Source organism: Oncorhynchus clarkii, chromosome 19 (genome assembly GCF_045791955.1).
Source record: "Oncorhynchus clarkii lewisi isolate Uvic-CL-2024 chromosome 19, UVic_Ocla_1.0, whole genome shotgun sequence".
Lineage (NCBI taxonomy): Eukaryota > Metazoa > Chordata > Actinopteri > Salmoniformes > Salmonidae > Oncorhynchus > Oncorhynchus clarkii.
In genome coordinates this window covers 52,257,582-52,285,275 of record NC_092165.1, presented here as the reverse complement: position 1 = coordinate 52,285,275, position 27,694 = coordinate 52,257,582, and positions in this window count along the sequence as shown.

Below are 27,694 nucleotides of genomic sequence, written 5' to 3'. Positions count from 1 at the left end.
GAAAACGTAACGTTTGTATGTGTTTTGTCAAGCACAATGATTAAAACAGAACCGGAAATGTCAACGGCTTATGTGGTTATGCGGTATCAGTTTAGGGGCAGTTCGAAATTTACTGGGGGGGAAAGTTGTCAAACTTTTTTTTTGCTTTGGAGAGGGTTATGTGGTTTTCTTACTGGGCACAGGGGAGGTTAGTGCGTTTCTTTCACTCTTTTACATTTGCTCTTCTGCATGTTTTACTATATAATGTCTTCCATCCTAGCCAAATGTCCTCATATGCCTGCATGCACCTCCCCTTCATCAAGGAGTTTTGGTACTTCCTTTATGGACTACGCTTTCCACACGTTAACTTTTACTATACCACAGATCAGCTTTCACTATACCAAAGATCAGCTTTCACTATACCACAGATAATCTTTTACTATACCACAGATCAGCTTTCACTATACCACAGATCAGCTTTCACTATACCACAGATCAACTTTCACTATACCACAGATCAGCTTTTACTATACCACAGATCAGCTTTTACTATACCACAGATCAGCTTTTACTATACCACAGATCAGCTTTCACTATTCCACAGATCAGCTTTCACTATACCACAGATCAGCTTTTACTATACCACAGATCAGCTTTTACTATACCACAGATCAGCTTTCACTATACCACAGATCAGCTTTCACTATACCACAGATCAGCTTTCACTATACCACAGATCAGCTTTCACTATACCACAGATCAGCTTTCACTATACCACAGATCAGCTTTCACTATACCACAGATCAGCTTTTACTATACCACAGATCAGCTTTCACTATACCACAGATCAGCTTTTACTATACCACAGATCAGCTTTCACTATACCACAGATCAGCTTTTACTATACCACAGATCAGCTTTTACTATACCACAGATCAGCTTTTACTATACCACAGATCTTCTTTTACTATACCAAAGATCAGCTTTTACTATACCACAGATCAGCTTTTACTATACCACAGATCAGCTTTTACTATACCACAGATCTTCTTTTACTATACCAAAGATCAGCTTTTACTATACCACAGATCAGCTTTCACTATACCACAGATCAGCTTTTACTATACCACAGATCAGCTTTTACTATACCACAGATCAGCTTTCACTATACCACAGATCAGCTTTCACTGCACCACAGATCAGCTTTTACTATACCACAGATCAGCTTTCACTATACCACAGATCAGCTTTCAATATACCACAGATCAGCTTTCACTATACCACAGATCAGCTTTTACTATACCACAGATCAGCTTTCACCATACCACAGATCAGCTTTCACTATACCACAGATCAGATTTTACTATACCACAGATCAGCTTTTACTATACCACAGATCAGCTTTCACTGTACCACAGATCAGCTTTTACTATACCACAGATCAGCTTTTACTATACCACAGATCAGCTTTCACTATACCACATATCAGCTTTCACTATACCACATATCAGCTTTTACTATACCACAGATCAGCTTTTACTATACCACAGATCAGCTTTTACTATACCACAGATCAGCTTTTACTATACCACAGATCAGCTTTCACTGTACCACAGATCAGCTTTCACTATACCACATATCAGCTTTTACTATACCACAGATCAGCTTTCACTATACCACAGATCAGCTTTTACGATACCACAGATCAGCTTTCACTATACCACAGATCAGCTTTCACTATACCACAGATCAGCTTTCACTATACCACAGATCAGCTTTTACTATACCACAGATCAGCTTTTACTATACCACAGATCAGCTTTTACTATACCACAGATCAGCTTTCACTATTCCACAGATCAGCTTTCACTATACCACAGATCAGCTTTTACTATACCACAGATCAGCTTTTACTATACCACAGATCAGCTTTCACTATACCACAGATCAGCTTTTACTATACCACAGATCAGCTTTTACTATACCACAGATCAGCTTTTACTATACCACAGATCAGCTTTTACTATACCACAGATCAGCTTTCACTGTACCACAGATCAGCTTTCACTATACCACATATCAGCTTTTACTATACCACAGATCAGCTTTTACTATACCACAGATCAGCTTTTACTATACCACAGATCAGCTTTTACTATACCACAGATCAGCTTTCGCTATACCATCGATCAGCTTTTACTATACCACAGATCAGCTTTCACTATACCACAGATCAGCTTTCACTATACCACAGATCAGCTTTCACTATACCACAGATCAGCTTTCACTATACCACAGATCAGCTTTTACTATACCACAGATCAGCATTTTACTATACCACAGATCAGCTTTCACTATACCACAGATCAGCTTTCACTATACCACAGATCAGCTTTCACTATACCACAGATCAGCTTTCACTATACCACAGATCAGCTTTCATGATAACACAGATCAGCTTTCACTATACCACAGATCAGCTTTTACTATACCACAGATCAGCTTTTACTATACCACAGATCAGCTTTTACTATACCACAGATCAGCTTTTATTATACCACAGATCAGCTTTTACTATACCACAGATCAGCTTTTACTATACCACAGATCAGCTTTCACTATACCACAGATCAGCTTTCACTGTACCACAGATCAGCTTTCACTATACCACAGATCAGCTTTTACTATACCACAGATCAGCTTTCACTGTACCACAGATCAGCTTTCACTATACCACAGATCAGCTTTTACTATACCACAGATCAGCTTTTACTATACCACAGATCAGCTTTTACTATACCACAGATCAGCTTTCACTGTACCACAGATCAGCTTTCACTATACCACAGATCAGCTTTTACTATACCACAGATCAGCTTTCACTGTACCACAGATCAGCTTTCACTATACCACAGATCAGCTTTACTATACCACAGATCAGCTTTTACTATACCACAGATCAGCTTTTACTATACCACAGATCAGCTTTTACTATACCACAGATCAGCTTTCACTATACCACAGATCAGCTTTTACTATACCACAGATCAGCTTTTACTATACCACAGATCAGCTTTCACTATACCACAGATCAGCTTTTACTATACCACAGATCAGCTTTTACTATACCACAGATCAGCTTTCACTATACCACAGATCAGCTTTCACTGCACCACAGATCAGCTTTCACTACCACAGATACCCACAGATCAGCTTTCACCACAGATCAGCTTTCATACCACAGATATACCACAGATCAGCTTTCACTATACCACAGATCAGCTTTCACTACTATACCACAGATCAGCTTTCACTATACCACAGATCAACTTTCACTATACCACAGATCAGCTTTTACTATACCACAGATCAGCTTTTACTATACCACAGATCAGCTTTTACTATACCACAGATCAGCTTTCACTATACCACAGATCAGCTTTTACTATACCACAGATCAGCTTTCACTATACCACAGATCAGCTTTCACTATACCACAGATCAGCTTTCACTATACCACAGATCAGCTTTCACTGTACCACAGATCAGCTTTCACTATACCACAGATCAGCTTTTACTATACCACAGATCAGCTTTCACTGTACCACAGATCAGCTTTCACTATACCACAGATCAGCTTTTACTATACCACAGATCAGCTTTTACTATACCACAGATCAGCTTTTACTATACCACAGATCAGCTTTCACTGTACCACAGATCAGCTTTCACTATACCACAGATCAGCTTTTACTATACCACAGATCAGCTTTCACTGTACCACAGATCAGCTTTCACTATACCACAGATCAGCTTTACTATACCACAGATCAGCTTTTACTATACCACAGATCAGCTTTTACTATACCACAGATCAGCTTTTACTATACCACAGATCAGCTTTCACTATACCACAGATCAGCTTTTACTATACCACAGATCAGCTTTTACTATAACACAGATCAGCTTTCACTATACCACAGATCAGCTTTTACTATACCACAGATCAGCTTTTACTATACCACAGATCAGCTTTCACTATACCACAGATCAGCTTTCACTGCACCACAGATCAGCTTTTACTATACCACAGATCAGCTTTCACTATACCACAGATCAGCTTTCAATATACCACAGATCAGCTTTCACTATACCACAGATCAGCTTTTACTATACCACAGATCAGCTTTCACTATACCACAGATCAGCTTTCACTATACCACAGATCAGCTTTTACTATACCACAGATCAGCTTTTACTATACCACAGATCAGCTTTCACTATACCACAGATCAGCTTTCACTATACCACAAATCAGCTTTCACTATACCACAGATCAGCTTTTACTATACCACAGATCAGCTTTTACTATACCACAGATCAGCTTTTACTATACCACAGATCAGCTTTTACTATACCACAGATCAGCTTTCACTGTACCACAGATCAGCTTTCACTATACCACATATCAGCTTTTACTATACCACAGATCAGCTTTCACTATACCACAGATCAGCTTTTACTATACCACAGATCAGCTTTCACTATACCACAGATCAGCTTTCACTATACCACAGATCAGCTTTCACTATACCACAGATCAGCTTTCACTGTACCACAGATCAGCTTTCACTATACCACAGATCAGCTTTTACTATACCACAGATCAGCTTTCACTGTACCACAGATCAGCTTTTACTATACCACAGATCAGCTTTCACTATACCACAGATCAGCTTTTACTATACCACAGATCAGCTTTTACTATACCACAGATCAGCTTTCACTATACCACAGATCAGCTTTTACTATACCACAGATCAGCTTTTACTATACCACAGATCAGCTTTCACTATACCACAGATCAGCTTTCACTGCACCACAGATCAGCTTTTACTATACCACAGATCAGCTTTCACTATACCACAGATCAGCTTTCAAAATACCACAGATCAGCTTTCACTATACCACAGATCAGCTTTTACTATACCACAGATCAGCTTTCACTATACCACAGATCAGCTTTCACTATACCACAGATCAGCTTTTACTATACCACAGATCAGCTTTTACTATACCACAGATCAGCTTTCACTATACCACAGATCAGCTTTCACTATACCACAGATCAGCTTTCACTATACCACAGATCAGCTTTTACTATACCACAGATCAGCTTTTACTATACCACAGATCAGCTTTTACTATACCACAGATCAGCTTTTACTATACCACAGATCAGCTTTCACTGTACCACAGATCAGCTTTCACTATACCACATATCAGCTTTTACTATACCACAGATCAGCTTTCACTATACCACAGATCAGCTTTTACTATACCACAGATCAGCTTTCACTATACCACAGATCAGCTTTCACTATACCACAGATCAGCTTTCACTATACCACAGATCAGCTTTCACTGTACCACAGATCAGCTTTCACTATACCACAGATCAGCTTTTACTATACCACAGATCAGCTTTCACTGTACCACAGATCAGCTTTCACTATACCACAGATCAGCTTTTACTATACCACAGATCAGCTTTTACTATACCACAGATCAGCTTTTACTATACCACAGATCAGCTTTCACTGTACCACAGATCAGCTTTCACTATACCACAGATCAGCTTTTACTATACCACAGATCAGCTTTCACTGTACCACAGATCAGCTTTCACTATACCACAGATCAGCTTTACTATACCACAGATCAGCTTTTACTATACCACAGATCAGCTTTTACTATACCACAGATCAGCTTTTACTATACCACAGATCAAATCAAATCAAATCAAATTTTATTTGTCACATACACATGGTTAGCAGATGTTAATGCGAGTGTAGCGAAATGCTTGTGCTTCTAGTTCCGACAATGCAGTAATAACAAGTAATCTAACTAACAATTCCAAAACTACTGTCTTGTACACAGTGTAAGGGGATAAAGAATATGTACATAAGGATATATGAATGCGTGATGGTACAGAGCAGCATAGGCAAGATACAGTAGATGGTATCGGGTACAGTATGTACAAATGAGATGAGTATGTAAACAAAGTGGCATAGTATAGTATAAAGTGGCTAGTGATACATGTATTACATAAGGATACCGTCGATGATATAGAGTACAGTATATACGTATGCGTATGAGATGAATAATGTAGGGTAAGTAACATTTATATAAGGTAGCATTGTTTAAAGTGGCTAGTGATATATTTACATCATTTCCCATCAATTCCCATTATTAAAGTGGCTGGAGTTGAGTCAGTGTCAGTGTGTTGGCAGCAGCCACTCAGTGTTAGTGGTGGCTGTTTAACAGTCTGATGGCCTTGAGATAGAAGCTGTTTTTCAGTCTCTCGGTCCCAGCTTTGATGCACCTGTACTGACCTCGCCTTCTGGATGATAGCGGGGTGAACAGGCAGTGGCTCGGGTGGTTGATGTCCTTGATGATCTTTATGGCCTTCCTGTGACATCGGGTGGTGTAGGTGTCCTGGAGGGCAGGTAGTTTGCCCCCGGTGATGCGTTGTGCAGACCTCACTACCCTCTGGAGAGCCTTACGGTTGAGGGCGGTGCAGTTGCCATACCAGGCGGTGATACAGCCCGCCAGGATGCTCTCGATTGTGCATCTGTAGAAGTTTGTGAGTGCTTTTGGTGACAAGCCGAATTTCTTCAGCCTCCTGAGGTTGAAGAGGCGCTGCTGCGCCTTCTTCACGATGCTGTCTGTGTGAGTGGACCAATTCAGTTTGTCTGTGATGTGTATGCCGAGGAACTTAAAACTTGCTACCCTCTCCACTACTGTTCCATCGATGTGGATAGGGGGGTGTTCCCTCTGCTGTTTCCTGAAGTCCACAATCATCTCCTTAGTTTTGTTGACGTTGAGTGTGAGGTTGTTTTCCTGACACCACACTCCGAGGGCCCTCACCTCCTCCCTGTAGGCCGTCTCATCGTTGTTGGTAATCAAGCCTACCACTGTTGTGTCGTCCGCAAACTTGATGATTGAGTTGGAGGCGTGCGTGGCCACGCAGTCGTGGGTGAACAGGGAGTACAGGAGAGGGCTCAGAACGCAACCTTGTGGGGCCCCAGTGTTGAGGATCAGCGGGGAGGAGATGTTGTTGCCTACCCTCACCACCTGGGGGCGGCCCGTCAGGAAGTCCAGTACCCAGTTGCACAGGGCGGGGTCGAGACCCAGGGTCTCGAGCTTGATGACGAGCTTGGAGGGTACTATGGTGTTGAATGCCGAGCTGTAGTCGATGAACAGCATTCTCACATAGGTATTCCTCTTGTCCAGATGGGTTAGGGCAGTGTGCAGTGTGGTTGAGATTGCATCGTCTGTGGACCTATTTGGGCGGTAAGCAAATTGGAGTGGGTCTAGGGTGTCAGGTAGGGTGGAGGTGATATGGTCCTTGACTAGTCTCTCAAAGCACTTCATGATGACGGATGTGAGTGCTACGGGGCGGTAGTCATTTAGCTCAGTTACCTTAGCTTTCTTGGGAACAGGAACAATGGTGGCCCTCTTGAAGCATGTGGGAACAGCAGACTGGTATAGGGATTGATTGAATATGTCCGTAAACACACCGGCCAGCTGGTCTGCGCATGCTCTGAGGGCGCGGCTGGGGATGCCATCTGGGCCTGCAGCCTTGCGAGGGTTAACACGTTTAAATGTCTTACTCACCTCGGCTGCAGTGAAGGAGAGACCGCATGTTTTCGTTGCAGGCCGTGTCAGTGGCACTGTATTGTCCTCAAAGCGGGCAAAAAAGTTATTTAGTCTGCCTGGGAGCAAGACATCCTGGTCCGTGACTGGGCTGGGTTTCTTCCTGTAGTCCGTGATTGACTGTAGACCCTGCCACATGCCTCTTGTGTCTGAGCCGTTGAATTGAGATTCTACTTTGTCTCTGTACTGGCGCTTAGCTTGTTTGATAGCCTTGCGGAGGGAATAGCTGCACTGTTTGTATTCGGTCATGTTACCAGACACCTTGCCCTGATTAAAAGCAGTGGTTCGCGCTTTCAGTTTCACACGAATGCTGCCATCAATCCACGGTTTCTGGTTAGGGAATGTTTTAATCGTTGCTATGGGAACGACATCTTCAACGCACGTTCTAATGAACTCGCACACCGAATCAGTGTATTCGTCAATGTTGTTATCTGACGCAATACGAAACATCTCCCAGTCCACGTGATGGAAGCAGTCTTGGAGTGTGGAGTCAGCTTGGTCGGACCAGCGTTGGACAGACCTCAGCGTGGGAGCCTCTTGTTTTAGTTTCTGTCTGTAGGCAGGGATCAACAAAATGGAGTCGTGGTCAGCTTTTCCGAAAGGGGGGCGGGGCAGGGCCTTATATGCGTCGCGGAAGTTAGAGTAACAATGGTCCAAGGTCTTTCCTCCCCTGGTTGCGCAATCGATATGCTGATAAAATTTGGGGAGTCTTGTTTTCAGATTAGCCTTGTTAAAATCCCCAGCTACAATGAATGCAGCCTCCGGATAAATTGTTTCCAGTTTGCAGAGAGTTAAATAAAGTTCGTTCAGAGCCATCGATGTGTCTGCTTGGGGGGGGATATATACGGCTGTGATTATAATCGAAGAGAATTCTCTTGGTAGATAATGCGGTCTACATTTGATTGTGAGGAATTCTAAATCAGGTGAACAGAAGAATTTGAGTTCCTGTATGTTTCTTTCATCGCACCATGTCACGTTAGTCATAAGGCATACGCCCCCGCCCCTCTTTTTACCAGAAAGATGTTTTTTCCTGTCTGCGCGATGCGTGGAGAAACCTGTTGGCTGCACCGCTTCGGATTGCGTCTCTCCAGTAAGCCACGTTTCCGTGAAGCAAAGAACGTTACAGTCTCTGATGTCCCTCTGGAATGCTACCCTTGCTCGGATTTCATCAACCTTGTTGTCAAGAGACTGGACATTGGCAAGAAGAATGCTAGGGAGTGGTGTGCGCTGTGCCCGTCTCCGGAGTCTGACCAGAAGACCGCCTCGTTTCCCTCTCTTTCGGAGTCGTTTTTTTGGGTCGCTGCATAGGATCCACTCCGTTGTCCTGTTTGTAAGGCAGAACACAGGATCCGCGTCGCGAAAAACATATTCTTGGTCGTACTGATGGTGAGTTGATGCTGATCTTATATTCAGTAGTTCTTCTCGACTGTATGTAATGAAACCTAAGATGACCTGGGGTACTAATGTAAGAAATAACACGTAAAAAAACAAAAAACTGCATAGTTTCCTAGGAACGCGAAGCGAGGCGGCCATCTCTGTCGGCACCGGAAATCCAGATCAGCTTTCACTATACCACAGATCAGCTTTTACTATACCACAGATCAGCTTTTACTATACCACAGATCAGCTTTCACTATACCACAGATCAGCTTTTACTATACCACAGATCAGCTTTTACTATACCACAGATCAGCTTTCACTATACCACAGATCAGCTTTCACTGCACCACAGATCAGCTTTTACTATACCACAGATCAGCTTTCACTATACCACAGATCAGCTTTCAATATACCACAGATCAGCTTTCACTATACCACAGATCAGCTTTTACTATACCACAGATCAGCTATACCACAGATCAGCTTTCACTATACCACAGATCAGCTTTTACTATACCACAGATCAGCTTTTACTATACCACAGATCAGCTTTCACTATACCACAGATCAGCTTTCACTATACCACAAATCAGCTTTTACTATACCACAGATCAGCTTTTACTATACCACAGATCAGCTTTTACTATACCACAGATCAGCTTTTACTATACCACAGATCAGCTTTCACTATACCACAGATCAGCTTTCACTATACCACAGATCAGCTTTCACTATACCACAGATCAGCTTTCACTATACCACAGATCAGCTTTTACTATACCACAGATCAGCTTTCACTATACCACAGATCAGCTTTCACTATACCACAGATCAGCTTTCACTATACCACAGATCAGCTTTCACTGTACCACAGATCAGCTTTCACTATACCACAGATCAGCTTTTACTATACCACAGATCAGCTTTCACTGTACCACAGATCAGCTTTCACTATACCACAGATCAGCTTTTACTATACCACAGATCAGCTTTTACTATACCACAGATCAGCTTTTACTATACCACAGATCAGCTTTTACTATACCACAGATCAGCTTTTACTATACCACAGATCAGCTTTCACTATTCCACAGATCAGCTTTCACTATACCACAGATCAGCTTTTACTATACCACAGATCAGCTTTTACTATACCACAGATCAGCTTTCACTATACCACAGATCAGCTTTTACTATACCACAGATCAGCTTTTACTATACCACAGATCAGCTTTCACTATACCACAGATCAGCTTTTACTATACCACAGATCAGCTTTTACTATACCACAGATCAGCTTTCACTATACCACAGATCAGCTTTCACTGCACCACAGATCAGCTTTTACTATACCACAGATCAGCTTTCACTATACCACAGATCAGCTTTCAATATACCACAGATCAGCTTTCACTATACCACAGATCAGCTTTTACTATACCACAGATCAGCTTTCACTATACCACAGATCAGCTTTCACTATACCACAGATCAGCTTTTACTATACCACAGATCAGCTTTTACTATACCACAGATCAGCTTTCACTATACCACAGATCAGCTTTCACTATACCACAAATCAGCTTTCACTATACCACAGATCAGCTTTTACTATACCACAGATCAGCTTTTACTATACCACAGATCAGCTTTTACTATACCACAGATCAGCTTTTACTATACCACAGATCAGCTTTCACTGTACCACAGATCAGCTTTCACTATACCACATATCAGCTTTTACTATACCACAGATCAGCTTTCACTATACCACAGATCAGCTTTTACTATACCACAGATCAGCTTTCACTATACCACAGATCAGCTTTCACTATACCACAGATCAGCTTTCACTATACCACAGATCAGCTTTCACTGTACCACAGATCAGCTTTCACTATACCACAGATCAGCTTTTACTATACCACAGATCAGCTTTCACTGTACCACAGATCAGCTTTCACTATACCACAGATCAGCTTTTACTATACCACAGATCAGCTTTTACTATACCACAGATCAGCTTTTACTATACCACAGATCAGCTTTCACTGTACCACAGATCAGCTTTCGCTATACCACAGATCAGCTTTTACTATACCACAGATCAGCTTTCACTGTACAACAGATCAGCTTTCACTATACCACATATCAGCTTTTACTATACCACAGATCAGCTTTCACTATACCACAGATCAGCTTTTACTATACCACAGATCAGCTTTCACTATACCACAGATCAGCTTTCACTATACCACAGATCAGCTTTCACTATACCACAGATCCGCTTTTACTATACCACAGATCAGCTTTTACTATACCACAGATCAGCTTTCACTATACCACAGATCTGCTTTTACTATACCACAGATCAGCTTTTACTATACCACAGATCAGCTTTCACTATACCACAGATCAGCTTTTACTATACTACAGATCAGCTTTCACTATACCACAGATCAGCTTTCACTATACCACAGATCAGCTTTCACTATACCACAGATCAGCTTTCACTATACCACAGATCAGCTTTTACTATACCACAGATCAGTATAGTCTACCAGTCTGTCTATCCTGCCCTCTATCCACCATTCATAGTGACAATAGTGGTATGTGGATCATTTGTCCCTGTCTGCAATAGGTTAACTGCATCAATTTTCAATATGAATCCACAAGAACAAATAGGAATAACTGAAAGGCAGCGGAAATGCTAGGGTAATCATTGGTATGAAAGTTCATAACTTCCCCTAACCTCCCACTAACCCAGACAGACATACACTACATGACCAGTCACACTGTTCGTTGAACGTCTCATTCCAAAATCATGGGCATTAAGATGGAGTTGGTCTGGGAAGGCTTTCCACTAGATGTTGGAACATTGCTGCCGGGATTGCTTCCATTCAGCCTCAAGAGCATTAGTGAGATTGGGCACTGATGTTGGGCGATTATGCCTGGCTTGCAGTGTTCGATGAGGTTGAGGTCAGGGCTCTGTGTAGGCCCGTCAAGTTCTTCCACACCGATCTCGACAAACTGTTTCTGTACGGTGATCTTAGGCATGTGTGCGGCTGCTTGGCCATTGAAACCCATTTCATGAAGCTCCCGATCAATAGTTTGTGCTGACGTTGCTTCCAGAGGCAGTTTGGAACTCGGTAGTGAGTGTTGCAAACGAGGACAGATGATTTTTGCTCGCTAAGCGCTTTAGCACTCGGTGGTCCCGTTCTGTGAGCTTGTGTGGCCTACCACTTCGCGGCTGAGCCGTTGTTGCTCTTAGACATTTCCACTTCACAATAACTGGACTTACAGGTAAGAGTGTACAGGTAGACAGACTAGTGCAGAGTTTCACAAACTCGGTCCTGGGACTCCCCTGGGTGCAGTGTTGGTTCTTTCACTAGCACTATACAGCTGATTCAAATAACCAACTCATCATCGAGCTTTGATTATTTGAATCAGCTGTGTAATGCTAGGGTAAAAAACTAAATGTGCACCCATGGGCACCCCAGGACCGAGTTTGAGAAACCCTGGACTGGAGGATAGGGAGAGTGGTTTCCTCTCCACAAAGTCCTCTCTGCTTTTACTCGTCTTTGGCGGAAGTCAATCATGTTATTTCAGTTCTTGAAAATAGATTACAGAACTTGAAAGCACTCAGCATTTAATTTCAGCAAACACAACCGCATCAAAAATACTGTTCACTAACGTCCAGTCAACGTCAGCCCCACAACAACTAAGTAACTCGTCTTCCTTTTCACTGTGTCACTGACATGGTTGAATGGTCACCTCCGGTACAACTTTCAGGAATACTTTGTCCTGAGTGTGAATAACAGTTGAGGGACACATCCCGATCTACTTCCTCCTGATTTCTGCCCAGAATAAATAAGCATGTATTAGACAGGAAACACGGGAAGACCGACCAGTGAGGGGAGAATGACATTAATGCCTTTCAGTGCTGAGTACTAATGGGCCAATGATATTTATGCACAGAAACAACAGTCCTAAACAATCATTAATATTCCAATGGTCATATCTCTCACACACACACACATAGACTCAAATGCAACCGCACATACTTGATACAGACAGACAGGTAGCTTTGTTGTCAGGTAAAGAGAGAAACAGCATTTCTAAGTGTCATGTTGATGGGAGGGATTGCTTTGGGACTACGTGCTTGTAACATGATGGTGTATCTTTTTCACGGTCTTTCTCCCTCTTCTATATGCTTTCTCTCCCCCCTCTCTCTCTCTCTCTCCCTCTTCTATTTGCTTTCTCTCCCCTCTCTCTCTCTCACTCTCTCCCTCTTCTAAATGCTTTCTCTCCCCTCTCTCTCTCTCCTCTCTCTCCCTTCTCTCCCCTCTCTCTCTCCCTCTCTCTCCCGATTCTATATTCTTTCTCCTCTCTCTCTCTCTCTCTCTCTCTCTCTCTCTCTCTCTCTCTCTCTCTCTCTCTCTCTCTCTCTCCTGATTCTATATTCTTTCTCCTCTCTCTCTCTCTCTCTCTCTCTCTCTCTCTCTCTCTCCCGATTCTATATTCTTCCTCCTCTATCTCTCTCTCTATCTCTCTCTCTCTCTCTCCTCCTATTCTCTCTCTCTCTCCTTCCCTCTCTCCCTCCTCCTATTCTCTCTCTCTCTCCCTCCGCTCTCTCCTGATTCTATATTGTTTATTCTCTCTCTCTCTCTCTCTCTCTCTCTCTCTCTCTCTCTCTCTCTCTCGCTGTCCCCCTCTCTCTATCTCTCTCTCTCTCTTTCTCTCTCCTCTTCTCTTTCTCTCCTTACCTCTCTCCCTCCTCATATTCTCTCTCTCCCTCCTCTTTCTCCCTCCTCTCTCTCCCTCCTCATATTCTCTCTCTGTCCTTCCCACTATAGTTATACATACAGTAGTTATACAGCTGAGGATGGTGAATTCTTGTGGTTTGTCTAATTGTTGTTCAATCTGCCAAATACCTCCTCCTCTGTGTCCCTCTAAATCTCTCTGATCAACCCAGAGGAGACAGCGACAGACCACACCAGGTCAATACTGAAGCCAAAGAACAATCCTCTTCCAATCTCTTGTGTAAGCAGTCTGAGCTTGTTTAACTCTCAATCTCATTTGGTTTTTCTTCTTTCTTTAAAGGGGGTTGATGGAAGGTTGAAGGATAGGGGTTTGAAGGAAGGTAGGAAGGAGGGGGGGTAATGCGTGGTATTGCCTTATTGCTTTTATTCAACACTGTGAGGCAGGCCAATAATTGGGCAATGTTACCATTTTATTGTTCCCACCTGCTGAAATCATTACTAAAATGTCAGTGAGATGTAACATTTCCTGTGGAAATGAACAACGGTAATCACTTCTCTCTCCCCGCGGTTCATTCTTCTGCCTCTGGATCTGCACTGCCACACGGTGCACCCTATGAGGTAGCAGCAAGGCTTCTTTATCATCTTTATTGAATTCATTCTTCCCCCAAACCGAATCACGGTAAACACACACTGAATCACCTTCATAGACTGACTGACTGGTGGCTGTTTGGAAATAATAAACCTTTCCACCCTAGCAGGTTTTATTTTTTATCTAGACTTCATTGTGAACCCACTGTCCACTGTCTACCTGTCCACTGTCCACTGCCTACTATCCACCATCCTGTCCATTGTCCACTGTCCAGCTGTCCACTGCCCACTATCCACCATCCTGTCCATTGTCCACTGTCCAGCTGTCCACTGCCCACTATCCACCATCCTGTCCATTGTCCACTGTCCAACTGTCCACTGTCCACCTGTACACTGTCTACCTGTCCACTGCCCACTATCCACCATCCTGTCCATTGTCCACTGTCCAACTGTCCACTCTCCACCTGTACACTGTCCAGCTGTCCACTGCCCACTATCCACCATCCTGTCCATTGTCCACTGTCCAGCTGTCCACTGCCCACTATCCTGTCCATTGTCCACTGACCAGCTGTCCACTACCCACTATCCACCTGTCTATTGTCCACTGTCCAGCTGTCCACTACCCACTATCCACCTGTCCATTGTACACTGTTTACCTGTCCACTGCCCACCTGTACACTGTCTACCTGTCCACTGTACAGCAGAATATTCTTATTACCTGTCACTCTCAGTGGTGGAGGTTTGGTCATCTCACTCTGAAAATAGGCCTTGTCCTCCTCTCCCTCCTCCTCCTTCTTCTCCTCTCCCTCCTCCTCCTTCTTCTCCTCTCCCTCCTCCTCCTCCTTCTGCTCCCCCTCTCCCTCCTCCTCCTTCTCCTCCTCCTCTCCCTCTCCCTCCTCGGCACCCTCCCCCCTCCCTCCTCAGCACCCTCCCCCCTCCCTCCTCCTCCTTCTCCTCCTCCCTCCTTACAGGACACTTCCCTGGCACCACAACTGAGGTGAGAATGGGTGAAATCTGGGTGAAGGCGAGAGGAGGCTAGATGTTAGGGTGTGGTTTGGGTGGAGGGGAGAGGAGAGGAGAGGAGGCTAGATGTTAGGGTGTGGTTTGGGTGGAGGAGAGAGGAGAGGAGGCTAGATGTAAGGGTGTGGTTTCGGTGGAGCGGAGAGGAGAGGAGGCTAGACGTTAGGGTGTGGTTTGGGTGGAGGGGAGAGGAGAGGAGGCTAGATGTTAGAGTGTGGTTTGGGTGGAGGGGAGAGGAGAGGAGTCTAGATGTTAGGGTGTGGTTTCGGTGGAGTGGAGAGGAGGCTAGACGTTAGGGTGTGGTTTGGGTGGAGGGGAGAGGAGGCTAGATGTTAGGGTGTGGTTTGGGTGGAGGGGAGAGGAGGCTAGATGTTAGGGTGTGGTTTGGGTGGAGGGGAGAGGAGGCTAGATGTTAGGTGTGGTTTGGGTGGAGGGGAGAGGAGGCTAGATGTTAGGGTGTGGTTTGGGTGGAGGGGAGAGGAGAGGAGGCTAGATGTTAGGTGTGGTTTGGGTGGAGGGGAGAGGAGGCTAGATGCTAGGTGTGGTTTGGGTGTGAAGAGTGAGGAGAGGAGGCTAGATGTTAGGATGTGGTTTGGGTGGAGGGGAGAGGGGGCTAGATGTTAGGTGTGGTTTGGGTGTGAAGAGTGAGGAGAGGAGGCTAGATGTTAGGTGTGGTTTGGGTGGAGGGGAGAGGAGAGGAGGCTAGATGTTAGGGTGTGGTTTGGGTGGAGGGGAGAGGAGGCTAGATGTTAGGTGTGGTTTGGGTGGAGGGGAGAGGAGGCTAGATGTTAGGGTGTGGTTTGGGTGGAGGAGAGAGGAGAGGAGGCTAGATGTTAGGTGTGGTTTGGGTGGAGGGGAGAGGAGGCTAGATGGTAGGTGTGGTTTGGGTGTGAAGAGTGAGGAGAGGAGGCTAGATGTTAGGGTGTGGTTTGGGTGGAGGGGAGAGGGGGCTAGATGTTAGGTGTGGTTTGGGTGTGAAGAGTGAGGAGAGGAGGCTAGATGTTAGGTGTGGTTTGGGTGGAGGGGAGAGGAGAGGAGGCTAGATGTTAGGGTGTGGTTTGGGTGGAGGGGAGAGGAGGCTAGATGTTAGGTGTGGTTTGGGAAGAGGGGAGAGGAGGCTAGATGTTAGGTGTGGTTTGGGTGTGAAGAGTGAGGAGAGGAGGCTAGATGTTAGGGTGTGGTTTAAGTGGAGGGGAGAGGAGAGGAGGCTAGATGTTAGGGTGTGGTTTGGGTGGAGGGGAGAGGAGAGGAGGCTAGATGTTAGGTGTGGTTTGGGTGGAGGGGAGAGGAGGCTAGATGTTAGGGTTAGGTTTGGGTGGAGGGGAGAAGAGGCTAGATGTTAGGTGTGGTTTGGGTGTGAAGAGTGAGGAGAGGAGGCTAGATGTTAGGGTGTGGTTTGGGTGGAGGGGAGAGGAGGCTAGATGTTAGGGTGTGGTTTGGGTGGAGGGGAGAGGAGGCTAGATGTTAGGGTGTGGTTGGGGTGGAGGGGAGAGGAGGCTAGATGTTAGGTGTGGTTTGGGTGGAGGGGAGAGGAGGCTAGATGTTAGGTGTGGTTTGGGTGTGAAGAGTGAGGAGAGGAGGCTAGATGTTAGGGTGTGGTTTGGGTGGAGGGGAGAGGAGGCTAGATGTTAGGTGTGGTTTGGGTGTGAAAAGTGAGGAGAGGAGGCTAGATGTTAGGTGTGGTTTGGGTGTGAAGAGTGAGGAGAGGAGGCTAGATGTTAGGTGTGGTTTGGGTGTGAAGAGTGAGGAGAGGAGGCTAGATGTTAGGTGTGGTTTGGTTGTGAAGAGTGAGGAGAGGAGGCTAGATGTTAGGTGTGGTTTGGGTGTGAAGAGTGAGGAGAGGAGGCTAGATGTTAGGTGTGGTTTGGGTGTGAAGAGTGAGGAGAGGAGGCTAGATGTTAGGTGTGGTTTGGGTGTGAAGAGTGAGGAGAGGAGGCTAGATGTTAGTTGTGGTTTGGGTGTGAAGAGTGAGGAGAGGAGGCTAGATGTTAGGTGTGGTTTGGGTGGAGGGGAGAGGAGGCTAGATGTTAGGTGTGGTTTGGGTGTGAAGAGTGAGGAGAGGAGGCTAGATGTTAGGTGTGGTTTGGGTGTGAAGAGTGAGGAGAGGAGGCTAGATGTTAGGTGTGGTTTGGGTGTGAAGAGTGAGGAGAGGAGGCTAGATGTTAGGTGTGGTTTGGGTGTGAAGAGTGAGGAGAGGAGGCTAGATGTTAGGTGTGGTTTGGGTGTGAAGAGTGAGGAGAGGAGGCTAGATGTTAGGTGTGGTTTGGGTGTGAAGAGTGAGGAGAGGAGGCTAGATGTTAGGTGTGGTATGGGTGTGAAGAGTGAGGAGAGGAGGCTAGATGTTAGGTGTGGTTTGGGTGTGAAGAGTGAGGAGAGGAGGCTAGATGTTAGGTGTGGTTTGGGTGTGAAGAGTGAGGAGAGGAGGCTAGATGTTAGGTGTGGTTTGGAGAGTGAAAGTTTGAATCTTGTAATTATTGTTATTTCTTAGTTTTACTTTAATTTAACTAAGTCAGTTAAGAACAAATTCTTATTTACAATGATGGCCTACCCCGGCCAAACCCTATCCAGGACAACACTGGGCCAATTGTGCACCGCCTTATGGGACTCCCAATCACAGTCGGATGTGATACAGCCTGGAATCAAACCAGGGTCTGAAGTGATGCCTATAGTACTGAGATGCAGCACCACTCGGGAGACAGAGGATGTGCCATGGAATTAAGGACATGGGTCAAGGTCAAAGCATGAGGGCAAAGAGGGAACGTTGGGCTCCTCCTAAACAATGAACCATATTTATCAAACCTGCTTCCACCCACTGGACAACATCTGGTTGAATCAACGTTGTTTCCACTTCATTTCAACAACAACAAAAATCTGTGATGACGTTGAATCAACATGGAAACTGATTGGATTTGAAGAACGTCATCAACGTAAGGGAGTTTCATATTTTTTTCACCCAACTTTTAACCTAAATCCAATGACACAGTGAATTTTTTGTTGTTGATTTCATGTTGATTTCATGTTGGCTGACAACTCAACCAAATGTAAATGAAAACTAGATGTTGAACTGAAGTCTGTGCCCACCTCAGGCCTACATTCACATTCATGTAGTAATTTTTATGTGTCAAGCACTTAGGCACTTAGGTCTTGTGCATCTGGGGAGAATCATGGAGCATTGTTCACACCCACATGCCCTTGTGTCTGACCACAATGACAGCCCCGAAGCATCTGCGCCGCCATCTTGAATATTCTCCTCATGAAGAACCAGACTGTACACAATGCAGTGGCAACACACTAACAGAGGCAGAGCAGGGAACCCATGTAGCCTGTCTGATGCATACATACACTCACACACACGCCTGGTTAAGGGGCCTTTCTTTCACCTCCTCAAACAAACATTCCCATGTCCCGCTTTGTGCCTGCCTCCTTTCTATTCTCTGGGTTCATTAAAACCTGTCTTCCATTTGATCTGGGCCACAGATAACACTCTTGCCATGTCTCGCACGCCCCGATTCTACGCCCACATAATGTGTGTAAAGAGAATAATTCATTGTTTTCACCGTGCAACAAAAGTCTATCATGCTCAAAGAGCAGCTGCCTTCACATTTGTAATTTAACGTTTGTGAGGAATTCAACTTCATTGATGATTTGCAAAGTTCTTTCCATGATGGGGAGGGCACATTTAAAATAGATGCTCTTGAAAAGGTGAAACATTTTGTTCATAACACATTTCTCCATGTTCTCAGCTCTTGTTTACCCTAAAGAGTGCATCCAAAACCTGTAAATGTTCAATTCAATTACTACCAGCCAACAGAGACTACTTCTGCTCTTAATATTCACACAATATTCAATGAAACAGTGCAATATTAGCCTAAGTGGTACAATCCCAGTATGTTGGCACCTGCGATTGTCTTTACTTCCTGTTTATATCCCTCAAATAAGGTTGATGACAGCTATGTAACTACATATGTAGGATCTTAGTTTGAGCTAAATTGCTACAGAAGGAAAATAATCCTGCAACAGCAAATGTGAATTATTATGTGGATTATAATTATTATATTTTTTTGTAAGGATTGATACATTTTACATGTTTAAGTGGAAATTACAAACTTTATAAGCCTTTTCAAACCTTGAATACACTTCAAGTTTACATTTCCTGATGTGCAGAAACATTTTCATCAACAAAAGAGTGATCAAATTAAGGTCCTACATCTGGTCTAAGAACACAACTCCTAGGAACTATTAGGAACAGTGTAGCCACAACAGTAGAAATTACAATGAATCACTTTCAGTCATCAATATTCTACTTCTGTGGAAGTTGCTTTGCTCATTTCAGTTGACCTGTTATTTGACCTCCGTTCAAAACTGCCACTTTGAGCATTCTGGCAACGACAGTGACTAAATGCAGTGGAAAAAAGGACCAAAACTTCACATCATCCATGGTGTTACCTTGTTCCTGTAAATGCAAAGTACAGTATATAAAACTGTATAAAAACCGCTGTTGTGGAGATAGACAAAGACACACAATACTACTTATTGAGACACAGGACAGAGAATTCATACAGCCCATCACTACAACTGATTACTGCGGGAAGCAGGTGAACAGAATGCCTGTTTTCCTCATGCGAGTGTACAGACCTGCTGATTGCTAGTATTTCGCCTGGTTCTGGCCTGGACTCACCTTTTGTCTTCCTGCCTGCTGTCCACTGCCTACTGCCCAGTGCCCAACACTCGATGCCCAGTCTGGGGTGATCCTAGGCCCCTAAGGCTCTCACCCAGCACAGGGGCACGGGCAGTGCCAGCTCCACATGGGCACTAGCTGAAGAAACTAATGCTGATGGTCAACCTGAAACAATACCCACATATATTCTCATGGATTCTATATGTCAAACATTTATTTCTGTTGTCAGATTTATTCTGAATTAAAGAACAGATTTAGTGCTTTGTATTTTCATTTAGCAAATCGTATCCCTTATACATATGTCGAACAGTTTGCTAGTTGTTACTGAGCGACCACTGTTTTCAAGTGTAAATTAGTCAAACGTTAACTTAAAGTCATTACTCAAATCTCCATGAGAGCACAATCAACTGAAACTACAACTCTCATAATTAATTAGTCCCGTTTTAGGATGTCAGTCACTTTTCAGTCACCCCCCAAAAAACTGCAACAGCAGCTATGAAATCCCACAGAGGGACCATCTTCTGTTCCCATGCCAGCTTGTGTCACGAGCCAAAACATGGAATGAGAGTTCTGTGAACTTGGTAGACAGCACAGAATGTGAGAATTGACAGGTATTGGCAGTGGCTGCCAGAATGAGCTGCTTGTATCTGCCATCATCCCAAGATCGGACTTTCTGTTTCAGTGAGCTTATAAGTGAGCATATGCCATTTCTTATTTGATGAAAAGTCCATATAGAGGTTAATTATCTAGACTAAACTGTTTGGGCAGAAACAGGAAATGTGGCTCATCTATATTTAACATCCAATCATAATTCTGGTCCTGATGGCTTAAAATAGAAACACTATATATAGATACTCCCAAATATATTGGTACGTTTGCACAATTCACTATTTCTTGTAAAATAAGTTGAAATTGAAAAACCTTTTAGTGTTCACATGTGTATTTGTTTGATTTACAACCTGTAAATGAATAAAAATATATATACTAATGTATACTATGTATACTAATAAAAACTGCTATTGAGATTTTTCATTTCAAAGTAAAACATGGCCTAGACTGAATTATTCAAGATTCAAATTAATTTGGTTAGAAGTGATTCTTGTTTATGTGTAATTTACCTCACCTGTGCTTGAAAGAGTGCCAATATATTTGTACGCAACTGTAAATAGAATGACACATTCACAATGCAACTCTGTGATTGGAGGTGGGGAAACATCCTCTTTTTTAAAGCACTTACCCTGTCTGTACTTCCAATCTATACAGCAGAACTCACAACATCACAACTCCACATAGACATACTATAGGAGGCAGCTAAACCAGCTGCAACTACTCGTGGGTCCCCTTTTTCCAACCACTCTTTTTCCAACCACTCTCCACTGTGATCCTACCACAATGACTGCTCACACCCTAGCCAGCGTCTCAGAGTGTAGTGATCCTAGATCAGCACTCCACCTCTGAGACACTTTGTGAATAAGGGCCAAGTAATGCCAGGTTGCCTACTCAAGATCCAGACACTCACCTGGTCATTGTAAATAAGAATTTGTTCTTAACTGACTTGCCTAGTTAAATAAAGGTTAAATAAAATAAAACAAATATATATCATATGACCACCAATGCCCCCTCCCCTCTCAGCCCCTCCTGATCTCAGTCACCCTGGTCCCCCTCTCAGCCTCTCCTGATCTCAGTCACGCTGGTCCCCCTCTCAGCCCCTCCTGATCTCAGTCACCCTGGTCCCCCTCTCAGCCCCTCCTGATCTCAGTCACCCTGATCCCCCTCTCAGCCCCTCCTGATCTCAGCCCCTCCTGATCTCAGTCACCCTGGTCCACCTCTCAGCCCCTCCTGATCTCAGTCACCCCGGTCCCCCTCTCAGCCTCTCCTGATCTCAGTCATGCTGGTCCCCCTCTCAGCCCCTCCTAGCCTCAGTCACCCTGGTCCCCCTCTCAGCCCCTCCTGATCTCAGTCACCCTGGTCCCCCTCTCAGCCTCTCCTGATCTCAGTCACGCTGGTCCCCCTCTCAGCCCCTCCTGGTCTCAGTCACCCTGGTCCCCCTCTCAGCCCCTCCTGGTCTCAGTCACCCTGGTCCCCCTCTCAGCCCCTACTGGTATCAGTCACCCTGGTCCCCCTCTCCCAAGGTTCCATGGATCAGGGCTCTGTTGAGCTTTCCCCCTGCAGATGAAAGGTATTCTACAGTAGGATTAGTGGCCATTCTGCACAGCCTGATGACTTAGGAACACCCCCCCCCCCCCTTCCCCCCACTTGAGGCCAGACTTAAAGACTCTAGACTCCATGCTGTCTGGGCTGGCCAGGCTCCTGCTTCTGTCTGGGTGGTATCACTGTTGAGAAGCTTAGACTGACAAAGAATTTCACACGTAATGATTTTTGTGGACTTTGAAGATGTGTTGTGGTTTGAAGAAGATTCTCTGAACTGATTTTGCAATAAATACATTGTGTTAGTACAGTTTAAAACAGTAAACACATTCAGTAACAGCAATTAAGAAGGCACTAAAGCTTATAAATTACCTTATATCTCTATTAAATTGTTCGTTTTTTCTCATCAATCTGCACACAATGACAAAGCAAAAACAAGTTTTTAGAAATGTTTGCAAACATATTAAAAATAACTAACTGAAATTTGACATTTACGAAAGTATTCAGACCCTTTACTCAGTACTTTGTTGACGCACCTTTGGCAGCAATTACAACCTCAAGTCTTTGTGTGTATGATGCTACAAGCTTGGCACACCTGTATTTGGGGAGTTTCTCCCATTCTTCTCTGCAGATCCTCTCAAGCTCTGTCAGGTTGGATGAGGAGCATTTCTGCACAGCTAGTTTCAGGTCTCTCCAGAGATGTTCGAACGGTTTCAAGTCCGGGCTCTGGCTGGGCCACTCAAGGACATTCAGAGACTTGTCCAGAAGCCACATCTGCATTGTCTTGGCTGTGTGCTTATGGTTGTTGTCCTGTTGGAAGGTGACCTTTCGCCCCAGTCTGAGGTCCTGAGTTATATGTAGCAGGTTTTCATCAAGGATCTCTCTTTGTACTTTGCTCCATTCATCATTCACTCGATCCTGACAAGTCTCCCAGTCCCTGTCGCTGAAAACATCCCCACAGCATGATGCCGCTACCACCATTTTTCATCTTAGGGATGGTGCCACGTTTCCTCCAGACATCACTCTAGGCATTCAGGCCAAAGAGTTAAATGTTGTTGTTTTTTCAGACTAGAGAATCATGTTTCTCATGGTTTGAGAGTCCTTTAGATGCCATTTTGGCAAACTCCAAGCTGGCTGTCCTGTGCATTTTACTGAGGAGTGGCTTACGTCTGGCCACTCTACCATAAAGGCCTGACTGGTGGAGTGCTGCAGAGATGGTTGTCCTTCTGGAAGGTTCTCCCATCTCCACAGAGGAGCTATGGAGCTCTGTCAGAGTGACTATCGGTTTCCTGGTCACCTCCCTGACCAAAGTCCTTATCCTTGCTCAGTTTGGCCGGGCGGCCAGCTCTAGGAAGTGTCTTGGTGGTTCCAAACTAAGAATGATGGAGACCACTGTTTCCCTGGCACCTTCAATCCTGCAGATTTTTTTGGGACCCTTCGCCAGATCTGTGCCTTGACACAATCTTATCTCGGAGCTCTACGGACAATTCCTTCAATACATTGGCTTGGTTTTTGCTCTGACCTGCACTGTGAACTGTGGACAGGTGTATGCCTTTCCAAATAATGTCCAATCAATTGAATTTACCACAGGTGGACTCCAATCAAGTTTCAATCAAGTTTTGCAAACATCTCAAGGACGATCAATGGAAACAGGATGCACCTGAGCTCAATTTGGAGACTTATAGCAAATGGTCTGTTACCAATTTTTTATAAATTTCCCAAAATGTCTAAAAAACAGTTTTTCTATTTGTCATTATGAGGTATTGTGTGTAGATTGCCCCTCCTGATCTCAGTCACCCTGGTCCCCCTCAGTCACCCTGGTCCCCCTAATCTATTTTAGAATAAGGCTGTAACGTAACAAAATACTTTCCGAATACACTGCAGCTAAAGCAGAACATGGCAGAACGATACCGGTAACTAGCCCCTTTTCATCTGTGTTGTGTCTTGTAGCTAGCAGACTACCTACCAGCATGCCAGAAAAAGCCCACTGTGTTGTGACTTGTAGCTAGCAGACTACTTACCAGAATGCTAGAAAAAGCCTACTGTGGATTGTCTTGTAGCTAACAGACTACCTACCAGCATGCCAGAAAAAGCCCACTGTGGATTGTCTTGTAGCTAGCAGACTACCTACCAGCATGCCAGAAAAAGACTACTGTGTTGTGTCTTGTAGCTAGCAGACTACCTACCAGCATGCCAGGAAAAGTCCACTGTGTTGTGACTTGTAGCTAGCAGACTACTTACCAGAATGCTAGAAAAAGCCCACTGTGGATTGTCTTGTAGCTAGCAGACTACCTACCAGCATGCCAGAAAAAGCCCACTGTGTTGTGTCTTGTAGCTAGCAGACTACCTACCATCATGCCAGAAAAAGCCTACTGTGTTGTGTCGTGTAGCTAGAAGACTACCTACCAGCATGCCAGAAAAAGCCCACTGTGTTATGTCTTGTAGCTAGCAGACTACTTACCAGAATGCTAGAAAAAGCCCACTGTGGATTGTCTTGTAGCTAGCAGACTACCTACCTGCATGCCAGAAAAAGCCCACTGTGGTTTGTCTTGTAGCTAGCAGACTACCTACCAGCATGCCAGAAAAAGCCCACTGTGTTATGTCTTGTAGCTAGCAGACTACTTACCAGAATGCTAGAAAAAGCCCACTGTGGATTGTCTTGTAGCTAGCAGACTACCTACCTGCATGCCAGAAAAAGCCCACTGTGGTTTGTCTTGTAGCTAGCAGACTACCTACCAGCATGCCAGAAAAAGCCCACTGTGTTATGTCTTGTAGCTAGCAGACTACTTACCAGAATGCTAGAAAAAGCCCACTGTGGATTGTCTTGTAGCTAGCAGACTACCTACCTGCATGCCAGAAAAAGCCCACTGTGGTTTGTCTTGTAGCTAGCAGACTACCTACCAGCATGCCAGAAAAAGCCCACTGTGTTATGTCTTGTAGCTAAAAGACTACTTACCAGAATGCTAGAAAAAGCCTACTGTGGATTGTCTTGTAGCTAACAGACTACCTACCAGCATGCCAGAAAAAGCCCACTGTGGATTGTCTTGTAGCTAGCAGACTACCTACCAGCATGCCAGAAAAAGCCTAATGTGTTGTGTCTTGTAGCTAGCAGACTACCTACCAGCATGCCAGAAAAAGCCCACTGTGTTGTGACTAGTAGCTAGCAGACTACTTACCAGAATGCTAGAAAAAGCCCACTGTGGATTGTCTTGTAGCTAGCAGACTACCTACCAGCATGCCAGAAAAAGCCCACTGTGTTGTGTCTTGTAGCTAGCAGACTACCTACCATCATGCCAGAAAAAGCCTACTGTGTTGTGTCTTGTAGCTAGAAGACTACCTACCAGCATGCCAGAAAAAGCCCACTGTGTTATGTCTTGTAGCTAGCAGACTACTTACCAGAATGCTAGAAAAAGCCCACTGTGGATTGTCTTGTAGCTAGCAGACTACCTACCTGCATGCCAGAAAAAGCCCACTGTGGTTTGTCTTGTAGCTAGCAGACTACCTACCAGCATGCCAGAAAAAGCCCACTGTGTTGTGTCTTGTAGCTAGCAGACTACCTACCATCATGCCAGAAAAAGCCTACTGTGTTGTGTCTTGTAGCTAGAAGACTACCTACCAGCATGCCAGAAAAAGCCCACTGTGTTATGTCTTGTAGCTAGCAGACTACTTAACCGGAATGCTAGAAAAAGCCCACTGTGGATTGTCTTGTAGCTAGCAGACTACCTACATGCATGCCAGAAAAAGCCCACTGTGGTTTGTCTTGTAGCTAGCAGACTACCTACCAGCATGCTAGAAAAAGCCCACTGTGTTGTGACTTGTAGCTAGCAGACTACTTACCAGAATGCTAGAAAAAGCCCCCTGTGTTGTGACTTGTAGCTAGCAGACTACTTACCAGAATGCTAGAAAAAGCCCACTGTGTTGTGACTTGTAGCTAGCAGACTACCTACCAGAATGCTAGAAAAAGCCCACTGTGTTGTGACTTGTAGCTAGCAGACTACCTACCAGCATGCTAGAAAAAGCCCACTGTGTTGTGACTTGTAGCTAGCAGACTACTTACCAGCATGCCAGAAAAAGTCCACTGTGTTGTAACTGGAAGCCATAGTGTTAATTTAATGTTTCACAATTTTCCAAAGAACTAAGACATCTGACAGCAGTGGCTGCTTTTAATTTCTGGTGGACAGGCTGCACCTGAAAATGATCATCATGTCACACGTGCAGTGCACAGTTCGAGCAAAGTTGCTTTATCATTTGAGGAGAACATTCATTGCGTCTTGCCAGGAAGCTAATCCTGAAGACCGATTATGTACCATCATTGACAGTGGATCAGTAGATCTTGCAAGTGCTGACCATAATGTAAGTATCAGCGTTTGATGAGTCTGACACGGTAGCTGTGGCTGTAACTGTGGCTGTAACTGTGGCTGTAACTGGCTGTAACTGTGGCTGTAGCTGTGGCTGTAACTGGCTGTAACTGTGGCTGTAGCTGTAGCTGTGGCTGTAGCTGTAACTGTGGCTGTAACTGTGGCTGTAGCTGTGGCTGTAGCTGTAGCTGTGGCTGTAGCTGTGGCTGTAACTGTGGCTGTAACTGTGGCTGTGACTGTGGCTGTAACTGTGGTTGTAACTGTGGCTATAACTGTGGCTGTATCTGTGGCTGCTTTGACTTGTGAATGTTTTATTTTCTGTAACACACCTGATAGTCACTGGTTTTTGTTCTTCCATCCCTAAGAATCCTACATTTAGTCTAAGAACAACCAGCACACAGCAGACACAAAGAAATGTTGTCCACAAAAGGAGTTGCGGTGTATATAGTATTTATAATTTACTTCTGAAAACCATTTTCTGCTATTTGATTGTGTGGGTTGTTGTCTTACAGTTGATGTAGTTTGTGTCATTTGGGCTTATCATGATGATTGGGGGGGGGGGTATTATTATTTCACTCTCCATCTCTTCTTGTCTTTCCACCATCATCTAGCTGTAGTCATAGTTATTTTAGAAAATTCAACATCTAGTCTGTCTGCACAGCTTCCCAGGCAACCATGTCAGCAGGAATGCTGCGACACAAAACCAGCTGGCAAAGAAGGGGGGATATGTTGTAAAGACAGACCCAGCATACTGGAAGTCATAGTTATTGATTTCAAATCAATTGAGCATTTCAGGCACACAAAAATTCCAAATACAAACATTGAAAAGTTTCACAAAAAAGTGCACAACAAAATGATTGTGAAGAAGTGTATTAGTGAAGTGTATTCTGTAATCAGATACAAAACAATAGAAATACAGTTGTGTATTGCTACAGTTTGTCTGGTATCCAGCAGTCCATGATCAGCTCTGTTGACTATAAGAGCATTTTGCAGAGAAAATTGAGTGAAGCACACTATTTAGGCTCGGAATAACATGTGGCCCATTGTTTACCTGGTCATCA